The sequence below is a fragment of the Peromyscus californicus genome, unplaced genomic scaffold, assembly GCF_007827085.1.
Source record: "Peromyscus californicus insignis strain IS unplaced genomic scaffold, ASM782708v3 Scaffold_11__1_contigs__length_118956290, whole genome shotgun sequence".
Classification (NCBI taxonomy): domain Eukaryota; kingdom Metazoa; phylum Chordata; class Mammalia; order Rodentia; family Cricetidae; genus Peromyscus; species Peromyscus californicus.
The window spans coordinates 41,124,428-41,137,497 of record NW_026294402.1 but is presented as its reverse complement, the minus strand read 5'-3'; the positions used below and the strand labels follow the sequence as shown (position 1 = coordinate 41,137,497).

Sequence of the window (13,070 nt, the reverse complement as noted above, 5' to 3'; positions counted from 1 at the left end):
CCTCTGATACTGTGAGCCAAAGCAAATCTCTCCTCCTTTCACAATGTTTCCTTGACATATTTCTCATGGCAATGAAAAACTGACTAGCATGGCTCATATTCAATGTGACTGAAAAATATATTTTTCTAGTGGAACATCTTTGAGAACCTTATTACAACCTCCTAGGCAGGCACTCCAGCTTTCTCAACACTCTCTAATCACTTTCCTGCCTCTGGATCCGCTGATTGCAAGAGCAAGGATGAGAGATGACTGGAGTCACTGTAGGTAAATGATGACCTGGCTGCCTGCAGAAGCCTCCAGTGGGTCTAGCCTGGTTCTACTTCCTGAAGGTAGCTCTGCCCACATGACAGTCTCTGTGAATGGAATACACATGTAGAGAGTCTTAAATATGTGTTCAGCCGCTCTTGTCCCATGTGACAGTGAGGATAATGTCATCACAGGTCAACCCCCCAGATGGAGAGACTTCCTGCTTAGATGTGCTCCACTAGACAGCCCCACAGCTGTTCCTCAATTAGGCTCTTTGGCTATTTCAGATTCAAGAGATACCTGGGTTTTCTGTGCTACTCAAAGCTGGAGAAAATCGGGATTGAAAGGACATTACTCTACCTTCTTTCCAGACTCGCTACATTCTACTGCCTTGGTCCAAGCCATTTCAACAAGCCCTTTTCCCATCACCCTTTCTCCCACTTTGGAAACTGCCAAGGAAGAAGCAAACAGGAGACACAAGCCAGGCTGCCCACCCCAAACCCCACACTATCCTCAACTGTGGTCGTCGCAGGAGCATTTGGCTCTAAAGTGAAATGTCACCCTTCCTTCTTTAGGCATTCCTGATCCCCATAAATAATCTCCTCTGAGTCCCACTGCTTCACCTGGCTTTGGAAGGGAGAGAGAAAAGGCTCTCACTGAAAGCCAGGCTTTGCTTTCCCGACATCCACTGACTGGAGTGTTGACTAAGGAAGTGGGAGAGGCAGCAAGGCAGAGCTCCTCCCTAAACCCCAAGAAACCCCTAGTTGGTGTTTCTCTCTAGGATAATGTATATAGCTGTTGGTCCTTCTGGGCGCCCTTGAAGGGTCAGTCAGGTCCCTCCCAGGAGGCCACTGTTAGCCTCTTATGTAACTAGGCCCTCCTCTGTGGTCCCTTAGTGGTGCTTTGCATGCATGTTTGGCTCACTGTGGTTTGCTGACCTGTTTGCAACTCTTCCCTGGCAGGGATCCCAGTGCTTAAAGACCAACATCCGAAGCCTAAGCATCTCGTCACCTAGGATCCAGTACTGGGTCTGGCATCTCTTGGACCCATGATAAACATTTATTGGGTGAAATAATGAAGTGGGTGAGCCTAAGAAATAATGAATGACATGAGGAACGTGCTGCTGAGGAATGAATGCTTCTGGTCCCGACTCCCCCACCCCCTTGTTCGGCAGCCTCCCTGAGTGTTCTCAGAATCCCATTTGCTGATACTCTGAGTTCTCGGATTCCAGGAGAGCAGGCTGCCTGGTCCACGATAATGGAACTGTTAGCTCAGGAGGTCACAGCTTCACCGTGTAAAATCACAGTCTATTCTAGTCAAATTAACTAGGTAATACTCTGCATTAGTGTAAAATTCTCCATCAAACCATGAAGACTGGCATTTAAAACATTCAAGACCTGGGAAGGGGAGGAGAGGGCAGAGGAAGCAGGAGAGAACCACTGCTTTTCCTGGCAAGTCGTGTTCAAAAAGCTTTCCAGCCCACCGAAGCAGGGAAGAACATCTCCCCGACCCCAGACTTCTCGAAGCCTGGCCCAGTGCTCCTGGCTGGGCCTCCTCACTCAGGCTTCCAACTTCCCCAGGGACTTTTTTTTCGCTTCTTTTGTAGAATCGCTGACCACAAGTGGCTTGAATGTGAAATGTCTGCCACAAGGACACATAGACGTAGAACATTTGGTCCCTGGCTGGTGACACTGTTTTTGGAAGGTTGTGGAACCTTGAGAAAGTGAAGCCTCAACTGAAGGAAGTGGTTGCTAGGAGAATGCCTTGAGCTTGTATAGCCCAGCTCTCCTGTTCGTCTACACTTCACTTCCTGTCTTTAGATGTCATGTGACCATCCACCTAGCACTCCCGCCCCATGGCTTTCCACCACGATAGACTATATCCCATCACACTGAAGCCAACATAAACATTTCCTTCCTTATGCTGCATCTCAGCGAGTGTTTGACCACAGCGACAAAGAAAGGCAAAATACGCTGACTCTGTATTAAGCCCTCATGTGACATGTGGGATGAACCTGGGGGTATCAGACAAGAGGGAGAATAAGAGATTCTCCTTAAGGCAACCCTTACACAGTGTCCCCAGTCCTGCCCACATGCATACCTGCCGGGAATCCGCCCTTGCTTCCTCCATTCCAAAAAATGCAGGCACCATACATTCCCAGCCAAGTTCAAGGGAACATGTGCCACCCTGTAATTGAATTGAACAGATACCATCCCTGAATCTTGATTGGCTATTATGATCAGCAGCTTTTTCTATCAAGACATTTACCGAGTACCTCCCACATCCCAAAGGGACTGAAGGAGGGGACTTTGGGGAAGGGTCATAGGCCTAGATCGAAAGTGACCTGTGAGCCGGAGGGATGAGAATAAGCACCCTTTACCTCTCGGGTCTCCATTTTGGGTCTCCATCGTGACAATCTGGTTGGTGCTGTGCAAGTACTGCAACAGATACTGCATTCGGTGACAAAAAGAGAAGTAACAGCAGCAATGATTCAAGGTACCGCCACGGTACACCCATCAAACTGGCAGCTAGTCATCCCAGCCCCTCGGGGCTCAGTCCTAGAGCCCCTGCAGGAAGAGGGGAAGGAGGCAGCCTCCCAGGAGAATTATTCCATGCTGAGGTAGCATACTGGCTGCTGTGCCCTGGGGAGCCAGCTCTCTGCGTAAATGCACAGATAGACAGATAGAGCATATTAAGCATACAACATTGAGGGACCTCGTTTGGGAAAGACATTGATTCTAAGTGGCTGTTTGCCATTGACAAGCCACATCACCGAGGCTAAAACAGACAGCTTTGGGTTATCTGCCTCATATTCCCTTACCTCTGCAGTTTCCCACGTGGGCGCACATGCACCCCAGAGCCCCTGCTTGCTCTAGCCCTGTGACCAAGCTGATGCTACATTCTGGGCGGCAGACTCGCTTGGCAGAGACCAGATGCCAGCACATCCCTCCCTGTCCCCTGGGGTTCCCAGGCCCAGCTGCAGCAGGCAGGCAGCCTTGAGACCCCATCGTCCCCACCCATCCTCCCACCCGCAGAGCCCATCAGCTCATCTCCCTGTCTCCTGGTCCCTGCTTCCACTCCAGCCTCCCTCCTTGCAGTTTCTGCCTGTGTAGGCAGGAGGCAAAACCATAGGAATACATTAACATTTCCTTAATTCTATCTGTGCCTCCAAAACTCTGAGTCACAACTGGGTAGGTTTTCATGCCTGGTGAACTGTCAGCCTCATTCAGAAAAGCTGTTTTCTACTTGGCTCCTAGATCAACAGAAGGACAAGTGGCAGGGTCCCATGGGAGTAGGAGATGACACCCTACCCTGACTGGTCCTCCATGATGAAAGGGCAGGTCCCACAAAGAACCCTTACGCTTTCCTTCCTCTGGTAATTTCCGCCTTCTACCACACAATCACAGCACCTCATTTTGTCATTTATGCTCTCCTTAGCCTTCTGTGAAAACTCAGGCCCAAAAGTCTAAAATGCCTTTTCTGGATCTCTCACAGCTTGTCACGAGAGAGGTGAGACCAATGCTCCTATCTGCCAAGTCCATGTCCACCTTCTCCTACTGACCTTGCTGTTAATGGGAAAATTTGAGACAATGTCACCTTTCCCTAGAGTTGGAGAGTGGAGGTCCCACCTGTAGCAGGAAGCACATAGCGGAGACAAGCTTGCTTGGCTAGCAGTGTTTTTTGAAAAGATGTATATGTAAATGGCACGCGCCTTAGCATGTGAGAGCTCTCCACCTGGCATCCACTCCCTCTTGCTATGTGTCTACTCACAGGTGTGACCTTCACACAAGTTTCTGCCACCTCTGGCCAGCTCCATGTTCACACACAGAGAGGGTTAACACCATGGTAGCATGAACCCCTTTTGCTGAGAAATTGCTCACTCACTAGGAATATGCAGACAGTTATAGAAAATAGACCCACTGGGTACATGAAAGCTGATGGTGTGAGCACCGAGATGTACCAGGGCAGGCTAGGGGCCAGGGGAGAAAGAAACCACTCAGTGAGTGAGGGCTCAGAGGGAACAGGATAGGACATCAAAACAAAACTCAGCCTCAGATACCTAAGTGAGCATGTCTCCTTGTTCCTAGCCACACACAACTCCCAGTTGGCCCACAGCTCTGTGCTGCTCCCTCCTCACAGGGATGTGCCTGGACTTCTGAGTCAAGGGCACTGCTTCAGGCTCAAGCTCTTGACTCGTATGGCTGTATTCAAGTGGCTGTCCACCCCTCTCTGCATTAGCTTTGGGGAACCCAAGAGAGAAGTGGGAGAAGTGACAGATTCTTCTTGAGTATAAGGAGCACGCAGCTGTCAGATGGTGGGGCCAGGTCACACGTGAGCATGGGCAGGATAGAATGTGAAAAAGTACTTTGGGACCACATGTGTCCCGAGAAACCCAAGACAGTGGGTGTGCACAGACCTGTGTTGAGTTTTCTGACAACACCAGGATTCCAACCCATTAGCTGAGCCCTACAGCAGGGACCTCATATCATACAGATGTTTCTAGAAGAATCCCATCATCCCATAGGTATTGACAGAAGTAACATGTTGAGGGAAAAAAAGATTAAAAGCTTTGCTGAGAAGTAATTCATAGGCTATACAATATAACTCAATGACTTTTAGTGGTTATATAACCATCAAATTAAAAAGTTTGGTTAAAAAAAAAATTTCATCACCCCCCAAAGAAACCCCATATAGGTTAGCTACCATGCCCGGATCTCAGGCCTGAGCAACCATGAATCTACTTTATATTTCTATGGTGTTTCCTATCCTGGACTTTCACATGATGGACTCACACAGCTTGCGATCTTCTGTGTCCTGGTTCCTTTCACTTAGCGCGTTTGCAATCCTTTTCAATACTTCTGTCCTTCTTAAGGGCAGATAATATTGCACAGTATGCATGGTTTCCAGTGGGTGTCTTATAGCATACTCTTGGCTGGGAAAGGGTTAAAGGCCACTGCAGGCATTGTACACGTGGTCATAAATATCATACGTATTTGCATGTATGGCACTGAAACGAAGTGAAGAAAGTCCATCAGAGACCACTGAGCACATTTCCAGTGGCCATCATCCTTTGGGGTTTCCTGCCCATTTCATCCTACCTTGATGAAGTTCTGCTGGCATTCAGTAACTTTATCTTCACAAAGCTCACATGTGTGCACATGCCCACCCTTGTCATCACATCCCATAGTAGAACCCAGCAGTTTCCTGCTCCTGTTCTCTGTCCTTAGACAGACACTCTCCTTCCTTCTTTCGGGTCTGTTTTTCTCTAGAGAAGCCAATAACTCTTCCCTTTGTCTGTTAGTGCCCCGTCACTGCCTACCCAGCCCTGCCTGGTGATCTTTATAGGAAAATGTTGGCTCTCTTGAGTAAGCAAGATGGTAACTGGGAACCTTATGAAGCTGGAAGGAAACTCAGATACACGGATGCTAACTGGTTTCACGGCTGAGGAGACTGGAGCCAGGATTCAGAGAGGTATTTCCCAAAGACACCTGACTGAGTACTGATGGATCCAGTCAGCTACTGCTGCTTAGTAAATAACTCTAGAACTCAGCACCTAGAAGCAACCCCATTTATTTAGCTCACGATCTGTAGACTGGGAATTCAGCCTGGGCTCAGCTGGGATCCTGCACGCAATCTGTGGCCACCTGCAGGTCACTGAGGTGGCTCTGCTTCTAGGGTTCAACTGGCTGTCAATTAGGCATGAGGGACAATTGGACCACGTGTTTCCCACCATTCCATCCAGCAGGCTGGTCTGGATGGCAGCAGGATTCCACCAATGTGAATAGAAGCAGGTGGGCTTTTGAGGACTAGGTTTGGAACTAACATCACATCATGGGGCATTCTGTTGGACCATACATGTCACAGAATAGCCAGATTCAAAGACAATGAGTATATACTCAACCCCTTGATGATATGCAAAGCCATCTGAAGAACTATGGCCACTCTTTACTATGGTGAGCCAGAGCTGGAATTCAAGTCTCCTGACTCCATACACAAGGCACAGAGCCCCTGCTGAGTCCTTCTACTGCCCAAACATTCTCTACTTCATTCATTTATCTTCTAAACCTCAGTAAAATCAGGAGTGCCTGAAAAAAAGGCACAAAGCGAACACAGCAATGGTCAAGGTCTTCTCGGTGTGGTGGGGAGAACTGGTAAAAGCGTAGCTTCCCCTGGGCTCTAGCAGTATTCCCCCAATATATCTTCATCTTTGACACAGACAACCCCTGGGGTGTTCCCCCTCCATCTTCCTCCAGCAAATACTCAGATCCCAGATCCGAGACTTCACGATCAACCCAAAATACCAGAAGCTCTCTGCCGCTCCACAGCCCCGAAGCAGGGGCTGCAGCCAGTTTTCCAGCGCTGAATGAGCTAGCCCCTGGAGTCACTTTGGAAATACCACCAATGTGTTATGCCAACTTCTTTTCTGGGGGAGAACAAAAGCTATTTTTCTCTCCTTTCTTCCCCTGATGGAAAGAAACAAGACCCCCCTTTTTGAATTCAACTTTCTCCTCTCTGGCATTAAAAAAAAATAAAAAATAAAAATAAAAAAATCTGTCAAAATTCCCACCCTGCCTTTCTAGTTACATTTTTTAATTCAGTTGGCTCCATGTGGGGGAGTCTTCTATTAATAGGTATACCAGGAGGCTGCGCGCTTCTGGCAGAGGAGCACCTACCTAGGAGAAAGCGAGGAGGGCTGACGCCGCAACAGTGAGCAGGAATCAAACCGGGCTTAATTAGGGAAACATGACTTCCCTATTAACGTCCCTGTCCGTGTGACGCCCGACGCTAGGAGAAAAAAAATGCAGAGAAGCTTATTTGTTTTGCAATTACGGATGAAATAAAAAATTACTTGGTCTAATTAGACCTCTTTTACTAAAAGAAGCGTGTAAAATAACCTCAGTTTCATTAGCAACTCAAAATGTACTATGCTGTGTGCTACATATGTTTAAGTGAAATGTGGAGGGTCAATTTGCTATGTAAATTTCCACAAATTTGGCTAAACTAAAACGATTAACCTAATGTGTATGCAAATTAACTTAATTGATAACGACTTTTCTCCAGGAACTTTCAAAGAGGGGAAAAAATACATTCCGAATCTAACAATCCTCCAAAGTGTTCCGTCACCCAATAACGAAATGATATCTTGACAAATTAAAGGGAATATAATGAAATCAGATTAATTAATGCCAAGACCAATTAGCACATGCAAAGAAACAAATCTCACTAATAGACAAACCCAGCAACAATTTGAATGAGATTTTTGAAAGCTTTCCCTGTTTATTAGTGTGTGTAGTGCGTGTGTGTGTGTGTGTGTGTGTGTGTGTGTGTGTGTGTGTGAAATGCTCCCTTTAGGATCTAAGATGTCAGAGTTAGAAAGGATCATAAGGTCTGGAAACTCTCTGTTAGCTGAATAGAAAGCTCAGACTTAAGAGGTGACCTTATTGGTGCCAGGAGGCCTGGGGGACTGACGTTGTACCCATTGCCTGCCTCCTAGTACAACACCCAACTGATGCCCAGAGCAGGGAAAGCATCTGGCAGGCCTTTTCAGCCTTGGGACTGTCTGATCCTATAGTCTACATTGAAATGTTTACCATATTAGACCGCTGTCTACATTAGAATATACCTATATATTTAAGAGTTGAGGGGATTTTCATCTGGAGTCTCTTTCTTGACTCAAGCCCCCTTTTTCCACACCAAAAGCAATCATCGAAGCAAACTTCTGAGCTTCAGCTCCCTGGGAGAGCTATTTTCCTAAGCCTGGTCCACAGTGGGCTCATCTTGCGTCCCCGTGCAACTAGCTGTGAACTCTCTGGGTTAATGATACGGCTGTGAGTGTTTCAGCCCAGCCAGCTGCCCCTCCCCTCTGCACCGAGGATGCTGAGCTCCAGTTTGGGTTTTTAGTTTTATTTATTTTTTCTTGTTCTTCCAGATGGTTGTTGCTGAAAGATTGAAGCCTGAATTGCTTCCAGTGGGATCCTCAGACAATGGCAGAAGTAGAAGGAGCACCGTCTCTGGATGGAGCTTGTGCACCAGGGAACATTCAAGCCCCAATCACACAGCCAGAAGCGCCACAGGGAAGAGCACATGCAGCCCCCCTGAGGCTCACTCCCCGGACCGGGCTGGGAACTCTCTCTTCTTTGCATTCAGCTCTTGCCTGGCTCTAGGTGAGGTATGGTATAGAATAGCATAGCCAAACAACAGAAGGCCGAGACCAGACACTGTTGGGGATGCAGAAGACCTGTCCCAGGCTGCTGAGCCCAGGCCTGTGACCTCAGCCAAGCCATGTCCCATCTCTGGCTCTCAAGTTTTTTTTTAATCTCTAAAACAAGTGTATGTGGATCTGAGCTAATATCCCGTGTGGCTCTTAGTGTGCCCCCTTCTGAGTATAATGTTGGGCTCTAGAATAGAATTAGGAAGAGACAGAAGTAGGACTAAGACACCTGGACAGTCCCTGGTATGTAGTGAATGATTAACGAAATACTATCTATCCTCTCAAATGATCCTTTAATCCCACCGAAACACTTTACTATGTGGGTGCTATAATGATATGCAATTGAATGCTTAGCAACCAGCCAGAGGTGAGGGTGGGGCTCTGCAGTATAAGGTCTGCCCATGACTGTGGTGTAAAAATCCCACTCCAGCTGGTTTCATCTTAGTAACATGCTGTAAAGGAGCTAACAAATTTATAAAAAATTCAACAATTTGTTTTCGCAAGCTGGTATGAGCCAGCACCAGGGCCCCACTGGAACAGACTACAGTCTTCTCCTATTTAAACAAATACTTGGTTCTCACATGTATAGGAACCACATGATAACTGAATGTGGTGTTCTTGTGGCTGTTCTCTCACATAATAGTCTTTTGGGTCATCATATGTCCCCTCCCTACCTGCCCACACCCACCTCCTCACCCCAACTCCCCCAGCAGAGCAGTCTGTGTGAACTTGGAAACAGAAACTCCCATTATCATTAATCTCAGCCAAGCATCATTGAGAAAGTAAATCTGCTGAAAAGAAACATTTATTCATCTTTAAATTTTGATAATGTATCTATTAATCACTGTTGGGATCACCCACTTTATGTCTCCTTCGGCCAGTCACCTTGTCCTCATTCCCTCTGTCCCGTATCTTTGGCTCAGCCTCAATGCTAATGGTCAGTCATTGCCATTGTTGGTACTGCCTTACCTAGACCCTGAACTTGGCGATACTCCTGACCCCCAAACATTGGTTATTTACCGAGACTGAAGGTGGAGAAGGAAAAGAAAAGGGAAGTACCTTTCCCAGCATGCCCATCAAAGGCTTATGCAGTCATAACGACAATTACTGGCAGGTCTATATGGAATCCCCCCTGTGCATCATCTGTCTTCTGCTGGCAATAAAGGCACAACGCAAATTAACCATGAGGGAGGCCCACTCACACACCTTGTAATTAGACAGAGCTGAAAGACACTTCCCTCCCAGCCTCTCCAGGAGGATCTGTTTGGGCTGCAGGTGGACTTGCCTGCAGGCCTGGGCTCCTCCTGTGGTTCCATTCCTATAAGTTGGGCTGAGGATCTGAGATGCCTTGGCAAGGGCAGAAGTTGAAAGACAGACAGACCCTCCTTTCAAGACCAGACTGTGTTTGCAAACATGTATCTCAAAATCTTTTCCCATGGAGCAGGGGAGACGACTTAATGAATAAAATGCTTTCTAGGCAAGCACGAAAAGCTGAGTTTGGGTCCTCAGCACTCACATAAAAGCTTGGCACAGTGATGTAAGTCTGTAACCGCAGCACCGGGGAGAGGAGATAAATTCTGGGGACTTCTGGTCAGCCAGTCTAGCTGACATGGGGAACTCTGGGTTCAGTAGAAGACTCTGTCTCAAGATAATAAAGTAGAGAAGTGATAGAGGAAAATGTGTAATAGTGACGGACCCTTGGCCTCTGCATGCACAAACCTGCACATGTGTGTGTGTGTGTGTGTGCGCACGCGCGCACGCGTATGTACACAAACACACACACACACACACACACACACACCAAAAGACAATCTTTTTCTTCTTTCTTGACTATGACTTTGAGGCAAGGAAAAGTCTGCTTACCTTGGATTCCAGACCCTACTTAACTGTCACTTCAGGCTTCCAGAACCAGGCACTTACCCAAACCAGTGCCCAGCAAATGTGATTTGAAAAAACGAAGCACAAAGTATAGCAGTACTGATAGAACAAGCTAGATTGGTGATGAAGCTAAAAGTGATGAGGGCTGGGACACCCTCCTGAGCCAAGGATCACAACCAAGGAATGTCATTGGAATCCCAGGCCTGATTCCTGTGTGGGGCAGAGGCGGTCCCTATCACTTCTCCACAGGAGATTTAAAAAAGGACCAGGAGACAAGTTTCTGTGTAGAAGACATTACCTAAGACTTGCAGAGCGCAGAGCACAGAGTTAGGCAGGCAAATTAGCACTGGCCCAAAAGTACTACAAGGAAAATAAATTGCTAAAAGCGAGATCGGCTGTCAGTTAAAAATAAAAGTCAAGGTGGTGCTAATGTTTTGTCTTTCTGAGCCTAGAGCACTGGCAGCTAGAACATTCTTTCCCAGGACCGTGCTGGGGAGGGGGACAAAAGCAAGGGACTAGAGGAAGATGGAGAGTGTGCAAGACAGAGTGTGGCATCTGACTAGAGACACTTTGGGGACAAGGAGTGAACAGAAGAGTCACAGTCAACACAGGACTCGGGCCCATAGTAGGGCTTTCACTACAGCACAGGGGCCCATAGTAGGGCTTTCACTACAGCACAGGGGCCCATAGTAGGGCTTTCACTACAGCACAGGGGCCCATAGTAGGTTTTGTCCTACATGAAAGTCATCCTTTCGGAAGACTTCGCCAATCTTCTCCCGAGTTTCCAATATAAAGGAGATCCTTCAGTCTTGAGTGTCTATATGTGCCGGGCATAGCTTTGAATGCTATTCACAAACACATACATACACTGGTAAACAAAACTGTCGCAGCCCTTATGGCGCTTGCAGTCTAGGTGAAGAAGAGTGACATGCACAGATAATCAATGACAACTGTATAGACAAGTGTCTGTTGTGACAGTCTAGGAGGGGGCCCTGCCTTCCATCCAAGAGGTCAGAGAAAAGCCAGTGAGGAAGTCTCAATGACAACTGTATAGACAAGTGACTGCTGTGACAGTCTGGGGGGGGGGGCCCTGCCCCCAGTCCAAGAGGTCAGAGAAGGCCACTTAAGAGGTCTCAATGACAACTGTATAGACAAGTGACTGTTGTGACAGTCGGGGGGGGGCCCTGCCCCCAGTCCAAGAGGTCAGAGAAAAGCCAGTGAGGAGGCCCCATTTACAGTGAAAACAGTGAAATGAGTGGTAGCCTGCCCAGTCGGAACAGGAAGAGTGTGCCCGGCAGAGAGAGAGAGAGAGAGAGAGAGAGAGAGAGAGAGAGAGAGAGAGAGAGAGAGAGCGAGCTGCTGATGAAGAGGCCTCGGGAGAGCAAGATAGTCCAGAAGGATCTATCACAGCCATAACATGGGGAGGAGAGGAGACCAGGAGCTGCTGAGACATACAGCAATCACATCACTTGTGTACTGTGTTGAGGCTTTGCACTTCTCTTTGGGCTTAGATTGTGTAAGATGTCTATACATGGTTGTGAATACTGCACACTGCAGGGGTGCCTGGCCAAGGGGCTCATTGGAAGCTGACATCTCCTACTTTGTGTTGCTCAAAAGTCTATCCTAACACTTAGGGCTATATCTCCCAAGAGTAGACCCTTGTTTGTACGCCATCTACTGGTTAAGCCCACAAAAGTGTGACTACCCAGAGGAAGGACTGAAGTCCACAGAGTTGAGCCTCTTGGCAACCGATGAGTGTGTTACACTAGACAGTCTCTGAGGTGAGACCCTTGCACCAAGAGATTTTTTTAAGTCCTTGGAAGAAGTGGGTAATGTATGATGGTGAGTTGGGCAATGAACCCAAAGCCAGGACAGCCTTCTATCAACTCAATAGTACAGCTGGGCTGTCAAGGACTGTTTCCCAATAGTTCTCTCGGTCTACTGAGCTCTGCAGAGGGCTCACCGAGTCCATGCCAGCATGACACGGCTGGATTAGACTGGCTTAGGGGCCATAGCTAGGGCCGCCTAGGGCAGATGGCTCCTGTGGGTCCCACTGGCTCTGAGCACCATGCTGTCATTTATTTCAGAGGACTGCCCAGAGAGGTAGAGCCCCAGGGGAGGAGGCATTGTTTGCACAAAGTATCTGTTATTGCCTGAGGCCTGTAGCTCACCTGGACTCAGTCCCCAGCTGGTTGGGGGTTGGCTTCTCTGTGCTGGGAGGAATGAGGACACTGTCAGATCCCATCCATCAGGATGTCAGAGTGGGCACTGCAGGCACAAGTGGCCCAGGGCTCTGCCTCCAGCCCAGGTACTCAGGGACAGAAAGTAACTTCTTCTCCCCGGTGCTATGGTCGTCCCACAATCCAGTACCAGCCTCCATTTCATCCATGCTGTACCAGAAGTAATATGTTTCCAAGCTCAAAAGTTCCAACCCACAGGGACAAGCTAAGCAGAGCAAAGCTGCCATCCTGGGCTGGCTTCAGTCCCTAGAAGTAACAGTTCTATCTATTGACTGGGCCGAGAGTGGGATACTGTAGCAGGCTCACAGGGCTAAGGACTCAGCCTAATGGCATTATTGAAAACAATGTGACGTTTGACAACTGTCACGTCTGGAGTCTCAGTCATCCCATCTCTAAAGAGATGGTTTATAGGGAAGAATAAATGAAATAAACGTGGGAATAATTTCATATGGTGTCCTGTGCAAAACAAATCCTCAGCAAATGTTGACAATACT

General features: G+C 47.8%; 1 long non-coding RNA gene across 3 annotated transcripts in view; it reads right to left on the bottom strand.

Annotated features, from left to right (window-relative positions):
• LOC128123177 (uncharacterized) overlaps window positions 1-13,070 on the bottom strand; it is a 286,853-nt gene that overhangs the window by 228,050 nt on the left and 45,733 nt on the right. For 2 of the 3 annotated variants that reach the window (XR_008222589.1, XR_008222587.1), the window contains one exon: window positions 6,921-7,032. The exons of the other annotated variant lie outside the window; for it this stretch is intronic. This is a non-coding gene — a long non-coding RNA (uncharacterized LOC128123177). The remainder of the gene's footprint in view (window positions 1-6,920; window positions 7,033-13,070) is intronic. 3 annotated transcript variants of the gene reach the window in all.